General features: G+C 37.8%; 1 protein-coding gene and 1 long non-coding RNA gene across 3 annotated transcripts in view; one reads left to right on the top strand and one right to left on the bottom strand.

Moving 5' to 3' along the window:
• The window catches only part of LOC123877674 (thyrotropin-releasing hormone receptor-like), a 105,658-nt gene that overhangs the window by 20,646 nt on the left and 58,523 nt on the right, over nt 1-26,489 (top strand). The window lies entirely within an intron of this gene.
• LOC123877693 lies at nt 13,174-25,011 on the bottom strand. The gene is made up of 3 exons (XR_006798650.1): nt 24,920-25,011; nt 22,668-22,671; nt 13,174-13,184 (listed from the first exon to the last, which is right to left on the bottom strand). It is a non-coding gene; the product is annotated as an uncharacterized LOC123877693 (long non-coding RNA).

Here is a 26,489-nt window from a genome sequence, read left to right as displayed (position 1 = left end):
GGTATTGGTACCTACTTATATTATTATTATAAATACGAAAGTGTGTTTGTTTGTTGTTATTAACACCCGACCCAAAAAGAGGGGTGTTATAAGTTTGACGTGTGTATCTGTGTATCTGTCTGTGGCATCGTAGCTCCTAAACTAATGAACCGATTTTAATTTAGTTTTGTTTGTTTGAAAGGTGGCTTGATCGAAAGTGTTCTTAGCTATAATCCAAGAAAATCGGTTCAGCCGTTTGAAAGTTATCACCTCTTTTCTAGTTACTGTAACCTTCACTTGTCGGGGGTGTTATAAATTTTTAATTTACACTTGTTTATTTCCTAACGACAACATCTAATAACAACAGTCTGATAACAAAGACTGAGGAACGCAGAGTTCTGTAGGTACTATAAACCGCTGGTAGTGGGATTACCGCCTTATTTACAACTGTGGGGGGTTCGCACGAATTCCAACAACCCCTCCACATAATGCGCTTTTACTTTTGAGTGTAGTTTTTTGATAAATGTTTTTTTTTCGGAACATTAGTCACAAAACGCAAACACGTTTGAATTTTGCAGATATTGCTCGATGGGGAGGATTTACGAGTATTTATTTAAAATAATACGACATAGCTGTTTTTAAGACTGTATAACTTAGTGTTTTTGAGCATTGTAATTTATTATTGTTTTTATTCTCCATCCCGAATTAACCGTATTTTTTCGGAATTAAAACTATCCAATATATTTACCAGCAGTATTAGTAATGAGTAGATATCAAGTTGCGTTCAAATCTACTTAGTTGTTTCAGCGTGATGCCCTAACAGACGGACAGAAAAAAATACTGTTTTGGCCTTATATATTATTATGTATTGCTTCCTCCGATAAATTTATTAAAATTTATCGGAGAAAGCGGTTTAATAAGTCTATAGGCAGTCATTAAGAAAAAATATAACCTATACTAACACTTAGGAGTTCTGTGACTAACACCATATGGGTCAAGGCCTGAATTAAAGTTTTTTTTTTTTAAATTTATTTATTAAATAATGTACCTACACGAATCATCCAGTTACAGTTTTATTATGTAATAAATGTGCCTTTATGAGGTCATAAACCTTAACATGGGAAATAAATTAAACTTAGTAAATCCAAAATTGTTTAGAGTTCAGCACGCGAGGATCAAAGACTAGCAAATAAAACAACTGACGATAGTTTTATTCAGTTAAAAGTCTATACATCTCAATCTAGAGTTACGTTAGTGTGTCGATAAATAAATCTCCCTAGAAGTTAATAGTGGTTCTCGACAGGACGTGCCGGCGTCTATTGCACCTATAAATACACACAATTGAGCTGGAATACAGTTCATGCGGTCAATATACTATGTATCTATCTACTACGCTCTGATAGGATTAAAAGATGCATAATTATTACTTACTAGCTGACACCCGCGACTTCGTCCGCGTGGATTTAGGTTTTTCGAAATCCCGTAGGAATACTTCGATTTTCCGGGATAAAAAGTAGCCTATGTGCTAATCCAGGATATTATCTATCTCCATTCTGAATTTCAGCCAAATCTGTCCAGTGATTTTTGCGTGAAGGAGTAACAAACATACACACACACATACAAACTTTCGCCTTTATAATATTAGTGTGATTAGTGTGAAGTGTGAAGATTGTATTTTTAATCCCCGACCCAAAAAGAGGAGTGTTAGTTAGACGTGCGTATCTGTGTATCTGTCTGTGGCATCGTAGCTCCTAAACTAATGAACCGATTTTAAATTTAGTTTTATTTGTCTGAAAGGTGGCTAGATACACACGACAAACTTATAACACCCCTCTTTTTGGGTCGGGGGTTAATAAGATTGTAGGTGCTTTAGCGGATTTTATGTTGTACATTTCCTTGGATACATAGTTATTTCATATCTCAACAAGTTAATAGCGGCTCCCAACTAAACGTGCCGGCATGGCCGGCATTTATTTCAAGCATAAATACCCACAATTTGAGCTGGACAGACGACTAGAATCCATGCGGTCACTGTTTCCCTATACTGTTGTGGGATCGTAGGATGCATACTAAGTAAAGATCGTACGTTAGCGGATGTATTGTACGTTTCCCAGTAAAACATCTTATTTAATTTCTCCAGAAGTTAGTATTGGCTTTCGACAGGACAAGCCGGCATCTATTGCACCCATAAATACACACAATTGAGCTAGACTAGAGTTCATGCGGTTGTTTTTTTTTTTAAATAATAATAACATGCAACGATGGCCGTTGGAGAGGACTGCTGGCGGGAAGTGGCTGGATGAGGAAGGCTGAGGACCGGGTGTGGTGGCGCTCTATAGGGAAGGCCTATGTCCAACAGTGGACGTCCACAGGCTGATGATGATGATGCAGGCGGGTAACCTGATGTTAAGTGATTACCACCGCCCATGAACATTTGCAGCACCAGAGGAACCGGCCTTTCAGGAATAGTGCATCGGTCGGTCGGGAAAGTAGCCTATGTTACTCCTTGATTAATCCTCTACTTGTCTGTGAAAGTCTCATTAAAATAGCTTCAGTCGTTCCCAAGATTAGCCCATTTGAACAGACAGACAGACAAAAATTTTAAAAACGTGTTATTCAGCTATAGTACCGTTCAAATAACCATAAAAGCTTAATATGAGCTTAATAATAATATGAGGTAGTTATTTCGAAATTACAGACATACACTTCAATTTTATTTATTAGGTATAGTAAAGAAATAACAGTATAGATTTCGACATGAAATTTGGAATAGTTGTGTATAATAGTGGTCCAACATCATATTATGAAGGGGCTTTCTAAAGCAAATTTTTATTTATTTTTATGCATAGTAATTTTTGATTTATCGAGCAAAATGTCGAAAAAAATAAAAAAAACCTCGTGACTTAAGGCGCCATTCGTGAGCCTGTTGTAAAATTTAGAGTCGTTAAATTTTAAAATTCATTTTCCGTCCCATTTTAGCAATATTAAAAAGAAAAGAATGCAGATATACTCAAAAGCAACAAAATCGACGCCACTGTGTCGTCAAGTAAAACACAAAGCTGTCAATAGGTGGCGCCTGTAGAACGTTACATTGCGATTTAAACAGCATTTGATGTGGCGCATATACGATGTATAGTATCATTTATTGCGAAATATTTATTTGAAAGTCTTAATTTTTGGATTTGATACCATTTTGGTATCAATTAATAATTATAAGGGCGATTACGGACTTATCCGATCCGAGTCACTGAAAATTACATCTCTCCGTCATCCGTGACAATAATATCTCGGATGTGCCTCGGATCCAAATCGGACGTATTATACGGTGCGGTTCTATATAGAATGATCGCCTGGGTCAGCCAACTTAAGTATTTGTTGTCCTATTTAAAAAATAAAAAAAGTTGAAAAAACTATAACCCGACTACGGAAAAAAATGAGACAACTTGAACCCGACTTGGTATAAGTAAAATAAACTAAAAAGAAAGAAACAAGATAGATGCTTAGTGCTATCATCGTCTTCATCGTCTTGAGTAAGATTCAATATAAATGCCGTGGTCGTGCGTTGTCGACAGCGTATTTCTTATCCTTGATTGATTTAATTTATTATCTACCAAATTAGAATACTTTCTTCTTGCTGTCCACAACGCACGACCACGGCATTTATATTGAATCTTACTCAAGACGATGAAGACGATGATAGCACTAAGCACCTATGTTGTTTCTTTCTTTTTAGTTTATTTTACTTATACCAAGTCGGGTTCAAGTTGTCTCATTTTTTCCGTAGTCGGGTTATAGTTTTTTCAACTTTTTTTATTTGAAACTTTTTCGTTTTAATAAGTCTATGACGCAGCGGGGTCTTCTCCATCTGACCTATGTCAAGACGGGGGTACGGGCCTCGAGGCGTGGCCTCCTTGCCCGGGTGTGGCGCGGGGAAGAACACTTCCCCGGTAACGTCCTTTAAGCCGTTATCGGCTAAGGCCTGCCTTCTTGGCTTTGGGCCTCGAGGTCTCGGATGTGTGTTGGATCCAGGGCCCCCGTACTGTGGGCGATGGACTCGCCATCGCGCACGGGGCTATTGTCAGGTCCAGTAATGCTTGCGTCGTCCTCGTCGTCATCATCTTCACCAGCAAGTTGCGCTGGTGCGGGTGACTGCAGAAGCTCACGAGGTAGAGGACGCCCATTGGGTGGTCTGTGTTGTAGCGGTGCTATCCCACGGAGGTGTATGTACGGTCCATGGTCCGCGCGGGCAAACATGCGCCGCGCAAGTGCGTGGACGTACTCCTCCACGGTGGGCGTCTTGGTATCACGATGGATGACGTCATTTCTGACGTACCTCGGAGCTCCTACAATCAGGCGCAGGCACTTGTTCTGTTGAACCTGTAGCCGGCGCTTCTGGTAAGCCGAACAAAGAGCGTACCACGCAGGGGCCGCGTACGTCAGGCGCGAACGGACATAGGCTCCGTAAATTCGAAGTTTGGTCTTCGGTGATAGTCTTGAGGTGAGGACTTGGTACAGCATCGACGTGGCCGCCTTTGCGTGGTTCACGGCGTGGTCCACCGTGGGAACCATGTTTAGGTTACAGTCGATGCGGCACCCCAAGTAGCACACCGAAGTCTGCCACTCTATGCCCTGGCCTCGAAGTTGGAGCTGACGTAGCGGCTTCCGAACTCCGAACAGAATGGCTGCTGTTTTCCCCACGTTGACAGCCATTCTCCATTTGTCCAGCCATTCAGGAAGCAGGTTCAACAGGCGTTGCATGCGATTAGTGGCCACGATTTGGTGATAGGACGACGCAAGATACGCACTGTCGTCAGCGTAGAGTGACAACAGTACGTCTTCCTCCCCCTCGCGCAGATGTCCGGCGAGGGTAGGGATATCGTCTGTATACACCGCGTACAGACATGGTGACAGACAGCTGCCTTGGGGTACTCCGGCGCGTATTGGGCGAGGCTGGGAGTCCACGCCTTCCACTGATACATAGAAAGACCTGCCCTCCAGGTATGATGCTACCAGCCGCACGATCGCGGGTGGCAAGTTAGTAGAGAGAAGTTTCGCCAGGAGTCCGGCGTGCCACACGCGGTCGAAGGCCTTTTCTATATCGAGAAAGACCCCGACGGTGCAGTACCCTCTGTTCTTCTCACTGGCGATGTGGTGTAGTCCTCTTGCCAGCTGGAGCGTCGTGGAATGATTGCTGCGAAAGCCAAACTGCTCATCCCTCGGTTGTAAATGGGGAGTGAGCCTTCGCAGCAATAGACGCTCAAACAGCTTGGCAATGTGCGACAGTAGAGTGATCGGACGGTAGCTTCCTGGCAGGCGGCGGTCCTTCCCTGGTTTGGGGATAGTGATAATCTTTCCCAGCTTCCAGGTCTCAGGAAAGTGTGAGGTACGGAGTACCCCGTTAAAGATTCTCGTCAGTGCTACGAGAGCTCTTCGAGGCAGCTGTTGTAACGCGGCGATCGGGATCCTGTCAGGGCCTGGTGCCTTCTTTTTCGGTAGTCTGAGGACGGCCTTTCTCAGTTCAGATGGGGAGATGTAATCTTCTCCCCGGAGCGGAGGTATCTGGACCGACAGGAAATCTTCCACTTGTTGGTAGATCGCCGTGTGATGTCTGGACGTGGTGTCATCGATGGCCGATGGGTTAGGGGTAAATTGGCCCTCCATATGCTCCGCCATGATCTCTGCTCTGTCAATGGCGGAGTACCTTCGTCTACCTTCACGGTCTAGCAGAGGATAGACGGGTGTGGTAGTTCCAGTAAGAGTCTTACAGAGATGGTACAGGGTGGTATCTGACTCTGACGCCGCGTCGATAATATCCTCCCAGGCGTCATCTTCGCGGGCGCTGAGTGCATGTGCCAACTCCTCTGTAAGACGGTTGAGGTCACGCTTGACCCTCGGACAGCGAGTACGCGCCCAAAGCTTGCGTAGGGCACGTTTTTTCTCAAGCTTGTCTCGGAGCGAGCTCGGCAGTAGATCCCTTCGGCCAGCGTGTGGTTTAGTGGTCGTTGCCGCATCTTTGGCGTTTTGTATGGCTACCATGATTGTGCGAGCGGCCCGGTCAACATCCACTGGGGTCGATATTGGTCCTGCCAGCTCAAACTCCGACAACGCGCTGGCGTACTTCTCCCAGTCTGTTGTAGTTCTGGGAGGTCGCGGTATAGTAAAGTCGCGCCGAAGGTTCAGCGTGACAAGTATAGGCAAGTGTTCAGTGTCGAGGTCATATAAGGTTTCGACACTGATGGGATGGTCAATCTGGTGGTGCAACACGATGTCCAAGACGTCGGGCTGGTGGTGATGGTTGGATGGTATATTGGTCGGTGATCCTGGTCCCAAAATACCATAATGGTGGCGCTCACTGTCTTCGAGTAGCTGCCTTCCGGTCGTGGTATTGACACGCGAGCCCCAGGCTTGGTGCTTAGCGTTTAAGTCACCCACGACTAGTGTGGGGCCTTGCGACTCGAAAAGTGTCTGGATATCGGTGCTGTAGAAAGTTGTGTTCGGAGGTTTGTAGGCGGCATATAGTTTAAGCTCCTCCTCCCCGGCTTGAACACGCACTCCTTGCGTACGCAGGGATCTGTACGGTGCATGTTCCAGCTCATCGTGTACAATGTCCCTCCGCACCAGGGCTGCCGTTCCTCTGTAGGCATAGCCTCGGGGAGAGACTTCGTCGCGCCGGTACACGAAGTAATTTGGGATTCGGAGCTCAACGTGTTCCGCGAGCTTCGTCTCACCCAGGAGGATAACATGGACGTCCTGCGACTGGGCGAGTGTAGTTAGCTCACGGACATGTCCTCTAATACCACCTGGGCTCTAAGTCTAAGTCTATGATGCGACGACTAACCGAGGTCTCGTGAATGGCCAATAGGTGGCGCTGTATGAGAAATAATAATTCTAATAAAAAGTGGTTTCTGTCGCTTGGTATATTTTAATAATAACTATATTTATATTTATGAACTCAGAATTTTCTCTTCTTTCGTTGGACATCTCACTCGACAAAATAGCAATTAAATTTTTTTTAAGACCCTCACTTTTTTTGATGTAACATCCGTCTGGCCAATTTTTTTCGTATAAAATATAGCCTCTGTCACCCGGGCCTTTACAACGAATCGATTGACACCTCATTTATCAAAATCGGCCCAGTAGTCTAGGCGCTACGGTGGAACACACAGAATCTGGATACAAACATACATACATATTACATACATACATACATACATACATAGACTGCTAAAATCATAACCCTTCCTTTCGGCTTTGCCGTAGTCGGGTAAAAAGCGGTTAACTGCAAAAAGTAGTTTTTGAGTCAAAAAAACATACGAATTTTCAAAAACTGACGATTCTAAAAAAGAATGCTACGTAGGACCGAATTCAAAACCATGGTCTTTACTAAATATAAATATTATTGATTTAATTAAATTGTTAACAAGTCAAGTTGTACCTACCAGTTGGTATACGTCAGATTTTCATATGTATTTTTTAATTGTGTGATCTAGGCTGATAAATAAGACCTCTTATCCATCAAAAGGTCAAAATACCTATCACTATAGGAGCCATCTAAATAAAAGCTTGTTTTTAAAAAGGATTTTTATTTGAGGATATTACTTATTAGAAATAGGAAGGCATAAAAGCGGCTGATATTTTCAGAACAATATAACGCTAACAATAGCGCCTTGTTAAAATGTTTGAAGGCGCCTAACTTTTCAGGAGTTTTTTTCTGAGACATTCCAGAAATGAAAAATGCGTACGTATTTTTTACTAAACCAAGAAATAAGGATGAATATCCATCAAAAATATATAAGGGCAGTGACGTGGCCTGAAAACTAACAGTTTAGGCGAAATTAATTATTATTCATCACGTAGACTGGATTGTTAACAGAGTTAGCCAAAATTAAGTACAATTAAAGCGAAATTTTGACTAGTTGTCCGTTCATTTGTTGCGCGAGGTTCTAGTGGTTGGAGGGTTATCTAACGCCTTTTGTTTCATTCGGGAGGAATAGGAGTTCGCATACTTTTCGAATTATTGATTAAGATGTTTTTAATATTTATATCTCTATCCCTCTCAATTATTCACACAAAGCTAAGGCACGCTAAGGGTCGTGACGCTTTTCTTATTTATTTACTAATTCAGGTTTTCTTGGGATAATAATAAGGGTTTTTTTCTTCTAAAAACATTTTCAATTACTTTTGATTATTTACCTATCCAGGAATAGGTGTAGTACTTAGTTAAGGCGTGCAACTTTAATTTAGGGATGTTTTGTTGCAACAAGAAGCCATAAAATTACAAGTTCAATTTAGTGAGTAAGTTACAGTTAATACAACGTTTTTAGTTTGGACAATTTCGTTTTATGTACTCACTTGTACACACTGAAACTTCGTGTGCATCCAACTTTAACATGAAAAAGTTTGTAACTGAAATATTGTCTATGCTCCGTGAAATTCAGCATTTTGTTTGTAATCTACTTCTACTTTCTAAGTTCTTAATGTTGTACCTACATGTAGAAGTTTAGTTTGTATGTTTCAACATAGTGAAACGGCTAAATAAAGAGAAAGAGAGCCAGCCAGCGCCAGCCAACTCATGGCAACTCCCGGTTACACACCCAAAGTTAAAAAGTTTAAGGGTATCTGGCAGGGGGTTGCCACTATGTCTGGCAATGCATGACGTGATTTGTACCTAATACTATTCTAAAGAAAAATAAAAAATTACACTATAATTTGACGTAAGATTTTTTACCCTTATTTATTTGTTATTTCCAAAAGCAACCATGATTCAAACTTCATAGTCGCTGATCGTTGTTGCCTATATTAGGGACAATAACCAGAGAAACTTTCAGCTTTTATAAAATAACCAGAGGATGCCCGCGACTACGTTCGCGTGGACTTAGGATTGTAAAGATCCCGTGGGAATTGTTTGATTTTCCGAGATAAAAAGTTGCCCATGTCAATAACAGGGACGCAAGCTACCTCGGTACCAAATTTCATACAAATCGGTTAAGCGAATGGGTCTTTAGGAATCCTGCGGGAACTGTTTGATTTTTCGGGATAAAAAGTAGCCTATGTTCGTCTCCATGATATAAGCTAACTCTGTACCAAATTTCGTCAGAATCGGTTAAACTATTGGGTCGTGAAAAGGTAGCAGACAGACGGACAGACACACTTTCGCATTTATAATACCAAGCATGGACGAAGGCCCTCGCGGGCTCTAGTCCAAAAGGGAAATGTTTAGTAAAAAAAGATAGGGATTCCCAACATTAACCACTATCTGACAAAAGAAACGAAATTAATGAAAACTACATTAAAACTTGTAAGCGAATAAATATGTAGTAAGTATTACAAACGCGGATCGCGAATTTATTTTACACTATTTATTCATCGAATAGATAAGAGAATACAGAAAACCATCTTTCGAATGTATTTTATGACTGACCTCAAATATATCAAACGCGTATGCTGAAAGAATAAGCCGGGAAGTTGAAATAGAATCTAAATTGGTTTTGTTTGATTTTAAAACAACATCTTTCTAGACGGGCGCGGCTGAAAACTAGATATTGGATTGTGAGAGAATTATTACCCCTCTCTCGTACCTCCTAGGTCCTGTTCTGAATACTCGATCTACGTTTGTGGTGTGCGTGATAGTTTTGAAGTGTCGATCATGATTTATGACGTACAATGCATATACCTACTTAGAAAGAAAGAAAGAAAGAAAATGTATTTATTTGTTGTTGGTGTCACAGATAAAAACAAAGTATACAAATATACATTTTCATCTGTGACACCACCCCAAATGGGTGTACAGCTCAGCATTATGTCCTGCATCATATGCAGGACGCTGATTTTCAGCTGTGACCCGGGTGACGCCACAGTCACAACAGTGAGTAAATTAAAAAATAATTTAATTTAAAATAACTTTAACCACAATATGTGTAGTATGCGTGTATACACATAAATATATATATATATAATATATATAAATAATAATAATTAATAATATAAGTATATATATACATATATATAAATAAACAGTTATAATCTTATATATTATATAATAGAAATATAATATATGTGATATACATGAATAAATAAGTATGCAGAAAATAGTAATCTAGATAATGGATGTTTCAGCCGCAATATTTTCGAACTCAATTTGCTTGAATAATATAAACTTTTTCAATTTGTACACAAAATTAGCTTTGCTACGAGAATTCCGGATTGGTGGAGGAATATTATTCCAGCAACGGGTTGCGGCGTACTTGAAGCTACCCCTAAAAGCAGCAGTGCAATGGCGGGGGACACTGAGGATTTCGCGTGTGCTTCTAAAATTATCCCTATCTTCATGTGCTCTTACTAATTTCTCAAAAATGTATAGTGGCTTACCATTTTTGAATACATCAAAGAGTAAGGTTGCGAGATGCACCTTCCTCCTCGATTTCATCTTTAGTAATCCGTGCTTATTCAAAAATGGTGTCACATGAGTTCTAGGGGGGATACTAAAACAAAAACGGGCACACGCATTCTGGACCCTTTGGATGAGTTTGCTTGTCCTGGCTAATAGTCGAGGCCCGTAGACTGCATCAGCATAGTTCAGTTTCGATAGAACTAGACTTTCAACTAGGCGAGTACGAACCTCTTGACTGATGTACTTACGAATCTTATATAGAATTTTTAACCGATAAAAACAGTTGCGTACCACCATAGCTACGTGTTTCTCAAACCTTAAATCTGAGTCCATAGTTAAACCCAGGTTTCGGGCTTCAAACACACGCTCTAAACTATTACCCTTCAAACATACGCTAGCTGATTCAAATTTAATCTTATTTAATTGCGCCCTAGATCCAAAAAATAAAAGTTTCGATTTGCTAGGATTAAGAACCAGTGAGTTTTTATCTGACCAATCTGCTATTCGTTGAAGGTCTTCATTGACCCTCTGAACTGCCATTTGGTACTCACTCGGTTCGAACGAGATATACACCTGCAGATCATCCGCATATGTATGAAACTTACAATTCTTTATATTTTTAACAATATCGGCCTTACTTATTATTATAAATGAGAAACTGTGTCTGTCTGTTTGGTGTCTTTCTGTCTGTATGCCAGCTCTTCACAAGTTTGTTTTGCTTTGAAAATATGAATATTGCTATTTTTAAGGATATTTTGCAGTCGATTTAGATTTATAGCAGTATAAAAATGTGTTAAATACCTATCGAATTCTGACTAAGCTGTTTTACTGTTTTAAAAATTAGTGGTGTATTATTTCAAGCATTGAGTATTGATTGATTACTTACCAAGTTTCAATAAATAAATAAATAGGTTATGCCCACGACTTTGAATTGTTACGAATTGATTTAGATTTTCTGAAAAATCCCGTAGCAAACTTTTGTTTTTCCGGGATAAACAATGTTGTATTCATCCGTTTATGTAGTGCAAGCTATCTCTGTGCCAAGATTAGTTTTGCAGCTGAACCGTGAAAATGTTAACAAAAAAAAAACAGACGTAGGTACAGACTACAGACTCGCATGTTTAGTAAAAAAAGATTAGTATATGGATCTATTGATGCCATTTTTAGGGTTCCGTACCTCAAAAGGGAAAATGGAACCCTTATAGGATCACTTTTTTGTGTCACCCGCGCTATCCCGTACTTGCCGGGTTACATACAAGTACAAAAAGTACATAATCTTGTACGATGGCACAGAGCCCTTGGTCTTCAAGTCTCACTCGCACTTGACCGGTTTTACTGTCGATAAGTGAGAAAGCCGCAACAAAGCGTTCTTGCACTGATCGTGCTTGAGCAGCTGCTATGCCTAGAAAATCCAAACTGAACTCTTTTACGAAATGAAAGCTATGAATTTGGGCTCTTTATACAACTAAATAGAGTTTACAGAGCATATTTTACTTTCAAAGCCAGAATTATTCTCTGCGAAAAATTGGAGAGCCGGCGCAAACAACTTGAAATCTTATTTAATCATGAAAATCTCTCCGAAAAAATGTCTCGTTAATTTTTCCAAAAGAAAATGAAACTAAACCTGTTTGGTGAACGCCGTTAGTTGCGCGATTTTTTATTTATTTATAGAAAAATATTTCATTTCGCTAAAAACTGTTTATGATTTTCCTGCACTGTACTTCTGAAAAAATACCAACGGTATTTGCCTACTATATACAATAGTAGGCAAATACCGTTGGTATTTTTTTATAGTTTCCCATGTAAAAAGGTTTGCCACAGCTGTTATATTTTAAAAATCATTTAAAACTTTTATGTGGAAGCAGTTTTATACTAGAGACATTGTTTATAGCGAATAATAAAATTCTTGGTATTTATTTTGTATACAATCTGCTGTTTTGGGTTTCCGACTCTCAATATTTGTTCGAATTTCTCGTAAACTAACGTCTAAACCGCAACATGTACCCAGCTGTATAAAAGCGATTTTGTGTAATTTATATGTAACAATAGAGAATCGCTAAGAAACGTTCCATCGAACGTTATGTATGTTAGCGCCAAAACACACTCGATATTTTTGATAATTAGGTATGTCGATGTGAAATGGTAGGTGATAACCTTGTATCAACTTTCGCGAATTACCGTTTGCTCCGAGACTATTGCATTTTCTCTGGTCTGGTCTGGTGAGAGGCTTCGGCCGTGGCTAGTTACCAGCAAAATGTGTCGCCAAGGGATGTCGTGTAGACACCAAAGCGGTATGGATTTAATCAAAACTGCCATACTCCTTCCAAGTTAGCCCGCTTCCATCTTAGACTGCATCATTACTTACCACCAAGTGAGATTGCAGTCAAGGGCTAACTTGTATCTGATTAAAAAACAAATTGAGCATGATATCAAAATGAGAGACGCCACAGCATCCAAATCGTTACGACTGGCGCCGGTGTGTAGGAATTGTTAAATAATAATAATTAATTAATCAATCACTGCATCTGTCTATCAAAATAAATATTAAAATGTACGGAGGTAAGAGTAAAATTACAACTTCGAATTCACGAAAAACGATTAAATTGCTGATCGCCGATGCTGAAAAATCTTGTGTGCGTTGAGCTTAACCCACTTCATCTTTTAACACTTGTTTAGATATTTTTGAAATATCCGGGTTACAGATTAAAAGAGAATACAGACTAAAAATAGATTAAAAATTACAAAGACTAATTAGTTAAGTGACTACTCGTTGGTCTTCTTTCAAAGGATTGATCTTAATTTACTTTTTTTAGTCCTTGTCTGAGATTTCTCCTTTATTTTTTAGAAAGAATAATCTCTCTTGTTCTGCGTAGGAGTTTTCATTGTCTTATCCTCTATTTCCATTATTCCTATAATAATTAGGCATTTTCATTTATATGAAACTAGAGGATGCCCGCGGCTTCGCCCGCCTGGATTTCGGTTTTTTAAATCCCGCAGGAACTCTTTGATTTTCCGGGATAAAAAGTAGCCTATGTCCTTCCCCGGGATGTAGCCCATGTCTGTACCCATCAAAATCGGTTCAGCGGTTGGGCCGTGAAAACGTAGCAGACAGACAGACAGACAGACAGACAGACAGACAGACAGACAGACAGACAGACAGACAGACAGACAGACAGACAGACACACTTTCGCATTTATAATATTAGTATGGAGTATGGATTTGATACGCAGGTAGCTTGCGTCCCTGAAACTTATAAGCAACTTTTTATGCCGGAAGATCAAAGAGTTCCCACGGGATTTTTAAAAACCCAAATCCAAGTAGATAAAGTCACGGGCATAATCTAGTATGATTTATTTCTCCTGAACACGCGTTGCGTGGCGTGTATCAAGTGTGTTCCCGGATTAACTTGGACGTATTTCTAGTTTATGTAGTGGAACATCAAGAAAAGTAGATTGTAACGTTTCCTTTCAACGTTACAAAACTGTGTACGAGCTAATATAATCATTAATGTTACCATCCTTATCAATGCATTTATGCATTTCCTTCCAAAAACAAACATTACAGGCCTTCAGGAGGATAATTTGCGTCGTTAATCCTCACATTAAAGAACATTTTCCTTTGAGGTTCCAACAAATTAACACTGAAAAGCATCGCGTTTTGGACCTTAGCCAATACGTGCTAAGGTACATTTTTTAAAGTACGGGATTAAAAAAACAAATTATGTGCATCCAAAGTAGCGCTAAGCGTCATTTTCGTGTGACGATTTGTTCAAATTAACATGAATGCACAGTGCAATTCAAACCGTATGTGTAATGCAATAAGGCAGCTTTTCTGTTTTAGTGTGTTATTAAACCAGCTTCAGTAATAATCTCTAGAATTACGGTGAAGTATTTCGATAAGGAATGCAGCTGAAGTTTCTTGTTCAGCGACATAGTTAGCGATATGCGTGGAAAAGTTATGACTTACGTTACTTAAGTGTTTCCTTTGAAATAATGAAGTATTCGAACTCGCATCTTCGAGGTATTTGATGGAAATCTATTATACTCGTATATTGATCTTATATTTACATAATTTACTAGTGGTTGGTGCTGAACATGATCTCGTGTAAAAACTTTTCCATCGAGCGCTGATGCCTGTGACTTCATCGTTTGTTGCGGCGTGATTGAAGGACAAACCAACAAGGCAAAAAACCAAACACACTTTCGCATATTTATATGCGTAGGAAGTGATTATGACTGAAATAATACAACAAGTACAGGTAACAGTGATTCCGATTTTTAAATTAATTTTGTGCTTAAAAAGTACGTTGTAATTAATGAAAAGTTTGCCACTCTTTTTATTATTTTTTCGGTGTAAGTCATATTTTCTCGAATTTCTAGTCTCATTTCGGAAGTTAAATGTATCTGACAGACCAACAGACAATGTTGATTCAGAATCGAAATAGATCATGTGCTATCATCGATCGACTGGCAATTTTCTTTAAGTAACAAAATAAATAAAGTGAAAATGAATTAAATATCATCTTTTTTGTATGAGGGCCTAGACCAACGCTTTCATCTAATACTATTAAGTATCATCTTGAACGCAAATCTCAAGGATTTGCATCACTCAAATTTGAATTAGGTTTTCGTTTAAGGATCAAGGAATTCTTGAGTTGATCACAAATCTCATAAAGAAAATAAAGAAAAATCTTTTACCAGATTGAAAACGGATGGTAAAATAAGACTGATCGATTCTGTTCTTTATTTCAATTCAATTAAGATTTATCTTAAAAGTACAATGTTGGAAGGATTCCCATCGAGCTTGAAACTTTTAAATGAAAGTTATGTAAAGAAAAAGTCTTGAAATTTTAATGACAGCTGGGACGATTTAGGAAAAGCATTCCTTTCATTTGGCTCAGTAAGATGTTGATTTTGATGAAAAACTGACACTAAGCGTTTTCAAAGATTATAGCTACGACTAACAATATCTAGATAATAGTATTCCAGTGGTCTTAGTTTCAAGCATGATTATAAGAACTCAACATTTTAAGAATTCAACATTTTGAACCTGAAGGGATTTGGCAAAAGGTAATCAGAATATATACCTTTCATCCCAGGGACGGACATAGGCTATTTTTTGTTCCCGGAAAATCTTAACTGCGCTGTCAGATCTCCCTTTTAGCAACTGGAAACCTGCTATAATTATTCTTTGGAATATGTGCCACGTATTCGTAACCCGTTGAGCTACGTTGGTTTGTTTGGTTCTTCTCCTCATTTCTATTTGATCACAACTAGAAACTCCAAGCCTTCTCCAAGCATTCTCCATCGTCTGTTTGGTTTTTTAGCTTCCTGATGAGACTCATTGTTAGCGACCATGTCTCGGATCTGTATGTTATCAGTACCTATCACTGGTACCACGCATTGTTCGAAGTTCGCATTGAATACTGATTCAATTAAATTCACTTTGGAGGAAAAAATCGTAGTTCTACTAATAGGACAAACTACCCTATTAAATATACTAAGAAAGCAAGCCTACAATGAAACAGCTAAATTTTTGTGCGGTCTCAGGTCTACGCTGACTCCTATAAGAAGTTTATAAAATCTTAGTACCGACCGAATATTTTGTTCCTAGCATTTCTAAATTCCACGTTTTCCTCCCGACATAATATTTCAATACTCGTAAAAAGTGTTAGTGTCTGGCCGGTAGTTCAAAACGGATTTGCATCCGCCAAACTCTATTATTGGATTCATTCTCAGGATCAATGGATTCTGGAACTTATCATATTATAGATTGGCAGATGGCTGGAATTTTGTATGCAAAATTCTTGGAGAAAATGCTGATTTTCGACATTTTTTGACGTGAAAAATCAAATTTTCCTACTATCTCTGACTTATTGCTTATTTGATTATTATTCGACGTAGTTGTGGAACTAGGAATCAGCTTAGTTTACGAGTATTACTGTGGACGACGTGATCTGTTCAACCGACAGATATTCTTTATTATCCACAAGATACCTCTAGCTGAGAACACACAGAAATCTTGTTGAGGTTTCTTCAATTTACGGCCGAGTGTCCTTTGTGTTTACTGCCCAGCGGTCCCTAATATAGGTACTCCTATGTCATCAGGGGGCACGGCAGTGCCCCCGCCAAGACGAGCCAAACGGCGGCCGGGGCGCTACGTAGTACCTTTTTCTCGAAGTGTTTCGCCGTATTTTCGACCCATCATAACTTCGGTCTGGATGACGCTAGAAAGCTGAAATTTTCAGTATAAGGTGTCCTCAGCAAATTTACCAAATATACTAAGTATCAAATATCTAGCTTTTATGGTTACAGATTTATTGATACCTAAAATACGCCGTTTTCGTCCCTCACTGATGATCATCACAATTCATAGTCTGTAATTTTAGGGTACTTCCAGAAGTCCTAGAAGGCTGAAATTTGGTATGTAGACTAGAAATTGCATACAAACTACAGGAAAATTAAGAAATTGGCAATGCCCCCCCTCTACGACTCTTATGGGAAAAGCAAATCTGTAAATTCTGTCGGTAGAATGCTGATATTTTCAGGATAAGATATCCTTGGCAAATTGATTAAACGCATTGAGCAATCAATTGTCTAGCTTTTATAGTTTCAGATTTATTGACAGTCAAAACTTCTAGTCTGTAATTCTAGGGTACTTTCCGAAGTCCTAGAAGGCTGAAATTTGGTATGTAGACTAGAAATTGCATACAAACTACAGGAAAATTAAGAAATTGGCAATGCCCCCCCTCTACGACTCTTATAGGAAAAGCAAATCTGTAAATTCTGTCGCTAGAATGCTGATATTTTCAGGATAAGATGTCCTTGGCAAATTGATTAAACGCATTGAGTATCAATTGTCTAGCTTTTATAGTTTCAGATTTATTGACAGTCAAAACTTCTAGTCTGTAATTCTAGGGTACTTCCAGAAGTCCTAGAAGGCTGAAATTCGGTATGTAGACTAGAAATTGCATACAAACTACAGGAAAATTGAGAAATTGGAATTTCCCCCCCTCTACGCCTCTTATGAGAAAAGCAAATCTGTAAATTCTGTCGCTAGAATGCTGATATTTTCAGGATAAGATGTCCTTGGCAAATTCATTAAACGTTCTGAGTATCAATTGTCTAGCTTTTATAGTTTAAGATTTATCGTCATTCAAAACCTCTAGTCACAAATTCTAGGGTACTTTCTGAAGTCCTAGAAGACTGAAATTTGGCATTAAGTAGGAATTTCAAGAATTATGAACAACAGATAAATTAAGAAATCGGGTCCCCCTTCATCCCCTCGTATATGAGATGCATATCTGTAAAATCTGTTGCTCGAATACTAAAGTTTACATGATAAGATGTCCGTGTCAGATTTATCAAACGTACCAAGTATCTGTGTTTCCTGAAGTCCTAAAAGACTGAAATTTGGTATATCTGCTTCAAAATTGAGTTGCAAGATTCCACCCGAACAAACATACTTACATACGAGTGCATTGCAAGTTGAATAAAAGCTTTTAAAAAAAGAGGTAACGATAGAGAGTGGGCCATGAAAATGATGTACCTACAAGAAATAGATCCAAAAAAAATTTAGGGCACCTGCCAAAAAGAAATGAAATCCCACCAAAAACATTTCATGTAAAAAGTTAGCCAAGACTCACAAGTTCATAATGTTTTCACTGTTAAAAAGTTATGAGATCTCTTGTAGAGCCAAGCCCCTAGCTGATCTTAGATTTGTGCTGGCCATGGGACCTATCCCAAGTCCAAAGTAATATAGCTCTTAAATGTTCTTGACTATATCACATTTATAACAATAAATAACAAATCACTCTACTTACAAGCTCTGATTCTACAAACCCTATATCTTGGTAAAAAAAGTACGGCTTGGCCGTTTAATGTTCGTAAAACTATTACATGACATAACATATTAAACGTTAAAAGTTATTAAACGGCCAAGGCCAAGCCGTCTTTTTTTTACCAAGATGTAGGGTTTGTAGAATCAGAGCTTATAAGTAGAGTGATTTGTTATTTATTGTTATATAAATGTGATATAGTCAAGAACATTTAAGAGCTATATTACTTTGGACTTGGGATAGGTCCCATGGCCAGCACAAATCTAAGATCAGCTAGGGGCTTGGCTCTACTAGAGATCTCATAACTTTTTAACAGTGAAAACATTATGAACTTGTGAGTCTTGGCTAACTTTTTACATGAAATGTTTTTGGTGGGATTCAGTCTTTCTAAAAAAAGTGGTTCAAAATCTTCTACTTATGCAGGCATTCTCCAGTTTAGGCTGCATCATAACTAACATATGATCGTAGTCAACTGCAAGTCCATTTATTTAGTCAAATTACGTAAAAAAAAAACTAAAAACCCGACTGCTAATGAATACCTAGTTACTGGTAACTGAAAAGCAAAAAAAAAAACAAGCTTTGTATAAAATTAAAACGTCATTAACATACTGTCCCAAAATGTATGGCAGGCGGGGCAAGCTAATAGTCCTAAGTAGTGACGCACGACTCGCACTTGGCTGGTTTTTAAAATAGGCTGAATATCAAAGAACGCTTAGATTTCCTTAGTTAACTCCCTTTATCTCATTTTTGGCTCCCACAGCGGCAATAAATTTGAGATGCCAATTTAACACTCAATATTCCTGAGATTCTTTTACTGCTAACTGGCTACTGCTGTAAGTTACAGAAAACCATACATTTCTCTTTCAACTGAAAACGGAATTTTCACTAATTGGTTACAATTAATTTTAATAGGGTTCAAGGTAAGTAATATCAATATCAGAAAAAAGCTTTGAAATACAAAGAAACACGCATTGTTAACGCAAACTTGTAAAGTAACAATACAGCTTCTAGACTTATTTTTTGAAATAAAAACATCATGGTATCAAAAGTTATGAGTTATGACGATACAAGTAAGTAACATGGCGGATAAAAGTATTAATAGAACTAATGTACCGATTTCAAAATTACAGAATAAGGGCAGAAGGAAGAGCCCTCTAAGGCTTAGAAGGCTCTTCCCTCTGCCCTTATTTGATTTGTGTTTTAAAAAACCCCATGAGAACTCTGATTTTCGGGATAAAATACGTTTACGTTTTTTGAAAATCCCGGGGAACAATAATATACACAAACCCCAGTTGGAGCGTATGGATGGATGTCCCGGTCGTCCTTTCAGCATCTATGGCAGCCCTACTCTAAGCCTCCATCCTCCTCCAAATCCCAGACATATTTTTTTATTATTATTTTATTATTATATATATTATAACAAATATTTTTTTATTATTATATTGTTACACATGACGTGTTTTATTTCAAAAATATGTAAACTTGTTGTTATTTTCCCAAAATATTTTACAAGAATATAAAAAAATCAAATTTTGTAATGGCTAAGCTGGTTTCCATATTACTGTTGTGAAAAAATTTGCGCACGCACTCCAATTTTTAGTAGGTAAGTATAGACTTTTATTTTAGTTTCAAAATTAGTGAAAATTTTACTCATCAGAAACCATGTCAAGTTTGGTCAAAAAATCGTCTCATGAGATTGGTAATGAGCAATTTTCCTTTAATTATACTTATATTTAAATTTTTATTGTAAAAATCATTGATTAATTTAAAATATTGAGATATAGATACATATTGAATTTTTAAGTCTATTCAAAAAAAAGTAGAGTTACCAACACAATATGGTCGAATTTGATGAAGGAGGTCACTTATTTTATTTTATTAGTTCGTCGACACAATTCATTACTCTTTGGATTAGCTTCTAACCACTAAAATAGAGTCTAACCAATAAAATGTTTATGTGGCTGAGATAGGGCAGCGTAGAGTCTAGATAAGACAGTTTGTTAAAAAAAACAGATCGTGTATTGGGGCGACCCGCAAGAACAGCACGCACTAAACACAACAAATACTCCAGGACTGAATGGTCACTAATTATGATATAATGGAGAGTGACAGGCTACTTTTTATTCCGGAAAATCGAAGAGTTCCCATGGGATTTTTAAAAACCTAAATCCACGTGGACGAAGTCGCGGGCATCAGCTAGTTATAAGATAATCAGCTATTAACCTGGAATGTACAACAAAAACTTAGAGGAAATATAATTTTTAATCTATAACAATTATTATATAACAAGTGTAAATTAAAAATTTATAACACCCCCGTAAGTGAAGGTTACCGTAACTAGAAAAGAGCTGCTAACTTTCAAACGGCTGAACTGATTTTCTAGGATTATACAGACAGATACACAGATACACAGATACACAGACACACAGATACACAGATACACAGATACACACGTCAAACTTATAACACCCCTCTTTTTGGGTCGGGGGTTAAAAATAACAACCCTGAGCCTCTAATCGCCTTTTTTGCATCTAAAGTTAATAAAATCCTAGTTTCATTACGCAAAAAAAAATATTTTTACCGAATTTTTTTATTATTGGGACCAAGTCTCTAATGACACTATTAGAATAGGTAAGCACCTGTGTATTTTTAACCCCCAACCCAAAAATAAGTTTCACGTGTGTATCTGTGTATCTATGTATCTGTATATCTGTGTATCTGTTTGTGGCATCGTAGCTCTTAAACTAATGAACCGATTTTAATTTAGTTTTTTTTTTGTTTGAAAGGTGGCTTGATCGAGAGCGTTCTTAGCTATAATCCAAGAAAATCGGTTCAGCCGTTTGAAAGGTATCAGCTCTTTTCTAGTTACTGTAACCTTCACTTGTCGGGGGTGTTATACAATTTAAATTACACTTGTCAACTTAAAGTTAGTTAATTATGCGTAAATCTGTCATTTATTTTTAGTTTTGTTTCATTATCTCACCCCATCGCTGGCCTACATCTGAGCATGGATCTCTTCGCAGTATGATTAGCCATAGTCTACCACACTAGCCAAATGTGGATTACCCGACTTTACACATCTTTAGGATTACTACGGAAAACTCTCAGGCAGGCACTTCACCGTTAAAACAAGTGATATCTGATTACTTAACCTACGATTAACTATATTGTTGATTGTGGCTTCCAATCCAATCCATCAACCTGTATCTATGTGTCTACGGCTGGACATAGGCCTTTTCAAAAGCACGCCACCAAACACGGTCCTCCACTTTCCTCATCGTGGTTTAAAACACACTGTATAGGTACATAATTGTTTAGTTTAGTATTGGTTTAAAATTAGATTTTTCTACGACCTAGCTATACCTAGGTATAATAAGTTACATCCACAGTTACAATCATTATGACGTAGATTTGAATCAAACAAAAAATACGTTCTTTGCAGTGTAATGTTCGGAATAAACCGTTTGTCGTATAAAGACACTATAAAAGACTTAATTAACTTTTTTTTATTATCCAGTGGAGACGTTTCTTGATATCGAGTTTTCGACAAGCTATCGACTTGTTTAACATAATTAGAACAGAAGTTGAGCATAATTGAGTTTAATTAGATACTTTACGTCTTATTTTATTAACCCCCGACCCGAAAAGAGGATTGTTATATGTAAGTTTGACGTGTGTATCTGTGTATCTGTCTGTGGCATCGTAGCTCCGAAACGAATGAGCCGATTTTAATTTAGTTTTTCTTTTGTTTGAAAGGTGGCTTGATCGAGAGTGTTCTTAGCTATAATCTAAGAAAATCGGTTCAGTCGTTTGAAAGTTATCAGCTTTTTTCTAGTTTTCTTATAGAGGTTTTTGTGACGGGGGTTTTTTAAATTTTGAGTTATAACAATAGCTTATGTCCGCGACTTCATTCAACATACACACACACAGGACACAAATTTCAAATCCTCATTTTACCCCATTAGGAGTTATATTTCCAAAAAAATCCTTTCTTAACGGATATCTACGTCATATTATTAGCAATCTGCATGCCCAGCCTGATCCGTCCATTAGTTTCCCTATAACGGGGTCAACCCCTATAACGGGGGTTAAATGGGATTAAGGTAAAGGGGTATAAGGGGTAAAAATCCCGTGGGAACTCTTTGATTTTCCGGGATAAAAAGTAGCTTATGTGCTAATCCAGGGTATAATCAATCTCCATTCTAAACAGCCCAATCCGTCCAGTAGTTTTTGCGTGAAGGAGTAACAAACATACATACACACACTCATACACACATACACACAAACTCTCGCCTTTATAATATCAGTGTGAATTAGTGTGATGTGAAGTGTGATACAGAAATCGTCCAGTTACAGTTTTATTATTAGTAGGTACGGTTTGCCACAGAATTAGAGTAGCAATAAATTATTGTATCAAAAACCTTTCGCACTTATAACCTTTTTCTATAAACACGCCACACACACCTAACGCTCTGAATAAAAAACAAACCGTTTTGTTTGTAGACCTTAGGCATGTACATAACTGTGCCACGCGAATATGATCATTAAGGTGCTAAACGACTTACGGCCTTTGACTGTAACTACCGATTCATTTATTAACCTTGTGATTTAAGAGTAAGTATGTACCTAATCGATCTTATAATTTAACGTGATTAGGGTATTAGAATTACAGATTGTAAGACGCTAATTACAGATTATTATGAGACAATTCGCACGCAATGCCGACTCTTGGCCGACTTTAGGCAACCTTACTTTTTTCTTATTCCTATACTTCCTGCTGATCACTGAAATGGACATACGTATATAGGTACAGTCAGCAACAAATCTTGATTTGCACCCGTCTGTAGTCGCTTGTACTGGCGCGTGCAAACCTATGTTTTGTTGCTGACTGTACAAGTACTTGCCATACAAAATGACAGTTATTTTTTGTGCCGATTCAAAGTGCTTCACTGAGCGTACTGGGAATTAAAATTGGATCTCTCACCATTAACGTTTAGTTAAGAGTAAGCTCACATGATACTCATTGCTACTATCAGCGCCAAATTAGCGTTCAATCGAATCAAATTGCTTCAAAAACAGGTAACCATTATGTTATTTATCACTACTATAGCATTATCTATACTAATATTATAAAGAGGAAACCTTTGTATTTTTGTATTTTTGTATGTTTGTATTGAATAGGCTCAAAAACTACCGATTTCAAAATTTCTTTTACCATTACTTAGAGGGATTCTTCCGAATCCGTATAGGCTATATTTTATCCCGGAAAAGAGAAAAAATAAATGTCCACCCGTGCGAAGCCGGGGCGGGTCGCTAGTTAAAGAATAAAATTGTGTTAGTAAGCTTAGTAAAATTATTTCAAATGGTACAAAATAGAAAACGTAAGCAGAGATACAAATTGCAACAGTACGTTGCAATAATTATTAGAACAAAAATATTAAGTCCAGACATTAAATTCTATGATGCAACAAGAATTTTCACTACCCTAAACTGTGGGCGAGCAAGTTTAAACTCTATTTTACAAGAAATAGAGGTAGCTATTGTGTGAATTTTCAAGTATATCACGTACTACTGCAAGTGCATTATTTGTGATGTTCTGAAATTTTCATGCGAATGCGAGGCATCTCGGATTTCGGAAAGTCTGAGAATTTGCCTAAATTCCTATGGAATAGTCTATCATTTTTTTTTAATCGATAGATATCACGCACTTCAGTCAAGGAAATGGACATCATATTTAATCAAGTAGGTATTCTGGAAAAATTTGTGCCGATTCGAAGAGCCTCATTCATAGAGATACTATAGAACACTCATCGTATTGATTCATCTAAGGCCCTAATTAGTGTGCCTACTTAGGTACCGGGAAATAAAATTGACACTTTGTGAAAAATAGGTAGATAGAACTGATGTCTCATCAGTCAACTAACATTTAGTTTTTTTAGAGGCAAGCGCGCTCCCTCTTAGGCTGCATCATCACTTGCCAGCAGGTTTGATTGCAGCCAAGCGCTATAAATTAAAAAAATGTAGTTCCGAGTACGCTCACAACATAATGCATTGCTACAAAAACAGATTGACAACCGAATGTCCACCGTATTTGTATTTAAGTAGGTCAGTGCACTTCAGTGGACAAGTGTTAGGTTATCGAAGTGTCAGGACAGACGAAGTCACAGGCGTTCGCACGGTTAGTAGAAAGTACAAAGTTCATAAGAGTTCATTAGGTACTTCTTACTAGTATATTAACCAGATGAAATGCAACTGCGTTGGCGGCAAGGAATAGCTGTTCTTTATGCATAACGAAGTTATGTAAATGTGTTTTAAGGTTAAAAGGTAGAGAACTATTCATTTGATTAAGTTTAGAAATACTTACTAGAGTGCAAGAGAACGAAAAGAAAAATCTTTTGATTTGTGAATTATTATTTTTCAGGATTTTAAAGTTTTTTGATTTTTGAATTATTTTTCAGGATTTAGATTTTACGGGAGACTTGCGTAATACTAAAAAAGTTGATTCGCAATGTTCACACATCATGTTCCTCCCGTAAAGCGGTATTTACTTTACGAAATTAGAGGCACGAAATTAGTTTCACGACATTAATTTCACTATCCAACGTCTATAGACGTGTAAACGTCTAATCTAACTTCACAATAAAAAAATAAATAAAATAAAAATCCTTTACTCCGACCATAAATTATCCAGATCATAATTTTTAGTAATAACACACACCTTAAAACTAATGTTAGTGATCTTATAACTATTTACCTAATCCTAATACTATATCTAAGACAGGCTTTATTAGTCAGCACGTGCACCATAATATGACAATGGTTCAGGTACATTCATAGTAGTGGGCAGGTAATGCATGCATTGTGAAATTAGAAGTTGCAGTTCATTATCAATTGCACGTGTACGTGCAATTGATAATGAAATTAATGTCGTGAAACTAATTTCGCGCCACTAATAATTTGTAGTGTAAATTCCGCTTAAAATAATTGTTGATTGCAATAGCATGCTTTCACGCTCGACTTGAATTGGCCATGGATGGAGATCACTCTTAATTAAAAATGTAGGCATTTCCAAATTGAATTCCACTTTAGCCTTTTACCCATTTTATTCCCTCCAATTGTAGATATTTAACAATTGACTGGCGACGGCCGTGCCATCGCAGTTTAATTAATTATAACCATTTAGCGGCTTACGGAATGCTCATACTTTTGTGTGAAACATGTAATGTTGCCCGTGTTTTCCTCTCCCGTTTTTATGTTTTAAATTTTTCCAACTGAGCAAACACTAACTACAAATGCAAGTGACAATAGTTTTTATGCTAATCTTCTAATTCTAGGTCGCATGGAACATGGCTAGCAATATAAGAATACCTACTGTTAGCTTCAACTCGACTATTTAAGACGTTGTGGTTACTTAAGTTTCCTTGCACATTCTAACATTTTCAATGATTGTGAAACAATGAACGTAATTTTATTGTATAGGACTTGGCTGAGCCACATTTATTAAAAGTGTACTGATTCGTTCACAATCATTGAAGAAGTTAAAGACGGATACTTAGGTAACCACAGCGCCGTGTTTGAACTTTGAGTGAAAACGTGTATCGGTTGACTTGACGATGATGAGGATGATGATTAGAATCGTTTATTGCCCGTGGTCCGACCGCGTAGTTCTACCTGTCAACCCAAGGACAATTATATTTTTTGCTCGAAGTCCAATCAATCGGACCATGGAAAATCAGTTTGCCTATGATTCTATCGATATATTGTATTAAATATATATCGTACTATCTTATCTATTGTACTAAATATAATGTATAGCCTGTAGTACACAGGCTAGTAATTATATTTAGTACAATAGATAACCAGCCTTTGTGAGAAACAAAACAGCCGACACATAAGAGCCGTATCTGAGAATTTGTAAATAGAATTTGACAAAATGATGAAGTCTCCATGCAAATTGATTAATGTGAACATAATAGACATCGCATGAAAGGAGTCTTCTACGAACGGCGACATTGGTAGTTTAATATTTGACTAGATTAGTGTTCGACATCAAAGGCTTGGATGGATGCCAACTTGTCACAGCAGAGGGGTAAAGAGACTGTCGAGTCCGAATTTAACAGTTCTGATGAGGGTCCGTACAAAATATACCCACAAATTAATAACGAGGATTTGGTTAGGCCTTTTTGACTCCCGACCCAAAAAGAGGGGTGTTATAACATCCCTCTATGTATCTGTCTGTGGCATCGTAGTTGCTAAACTAATGAATCGATTTTAATTTAGTT

Source organism: Maniola jurtina, chromosome 24 (assembly GCF_905333055.1).
Source record: "Maniola jurtina chromosome 24, ilManJurt1.1, whole genome shotgun sequence".
NCBI lineage: Eukaryota > Metazoa > Arthropoda > Insecta > Lepidoptera > Nymphalidae > Maniola > Maniola jurtina.
Note: the sequence above shows the minus strand (reverse complement) of the source record. Positions and strands in the feature narration are given on the sequence as shown.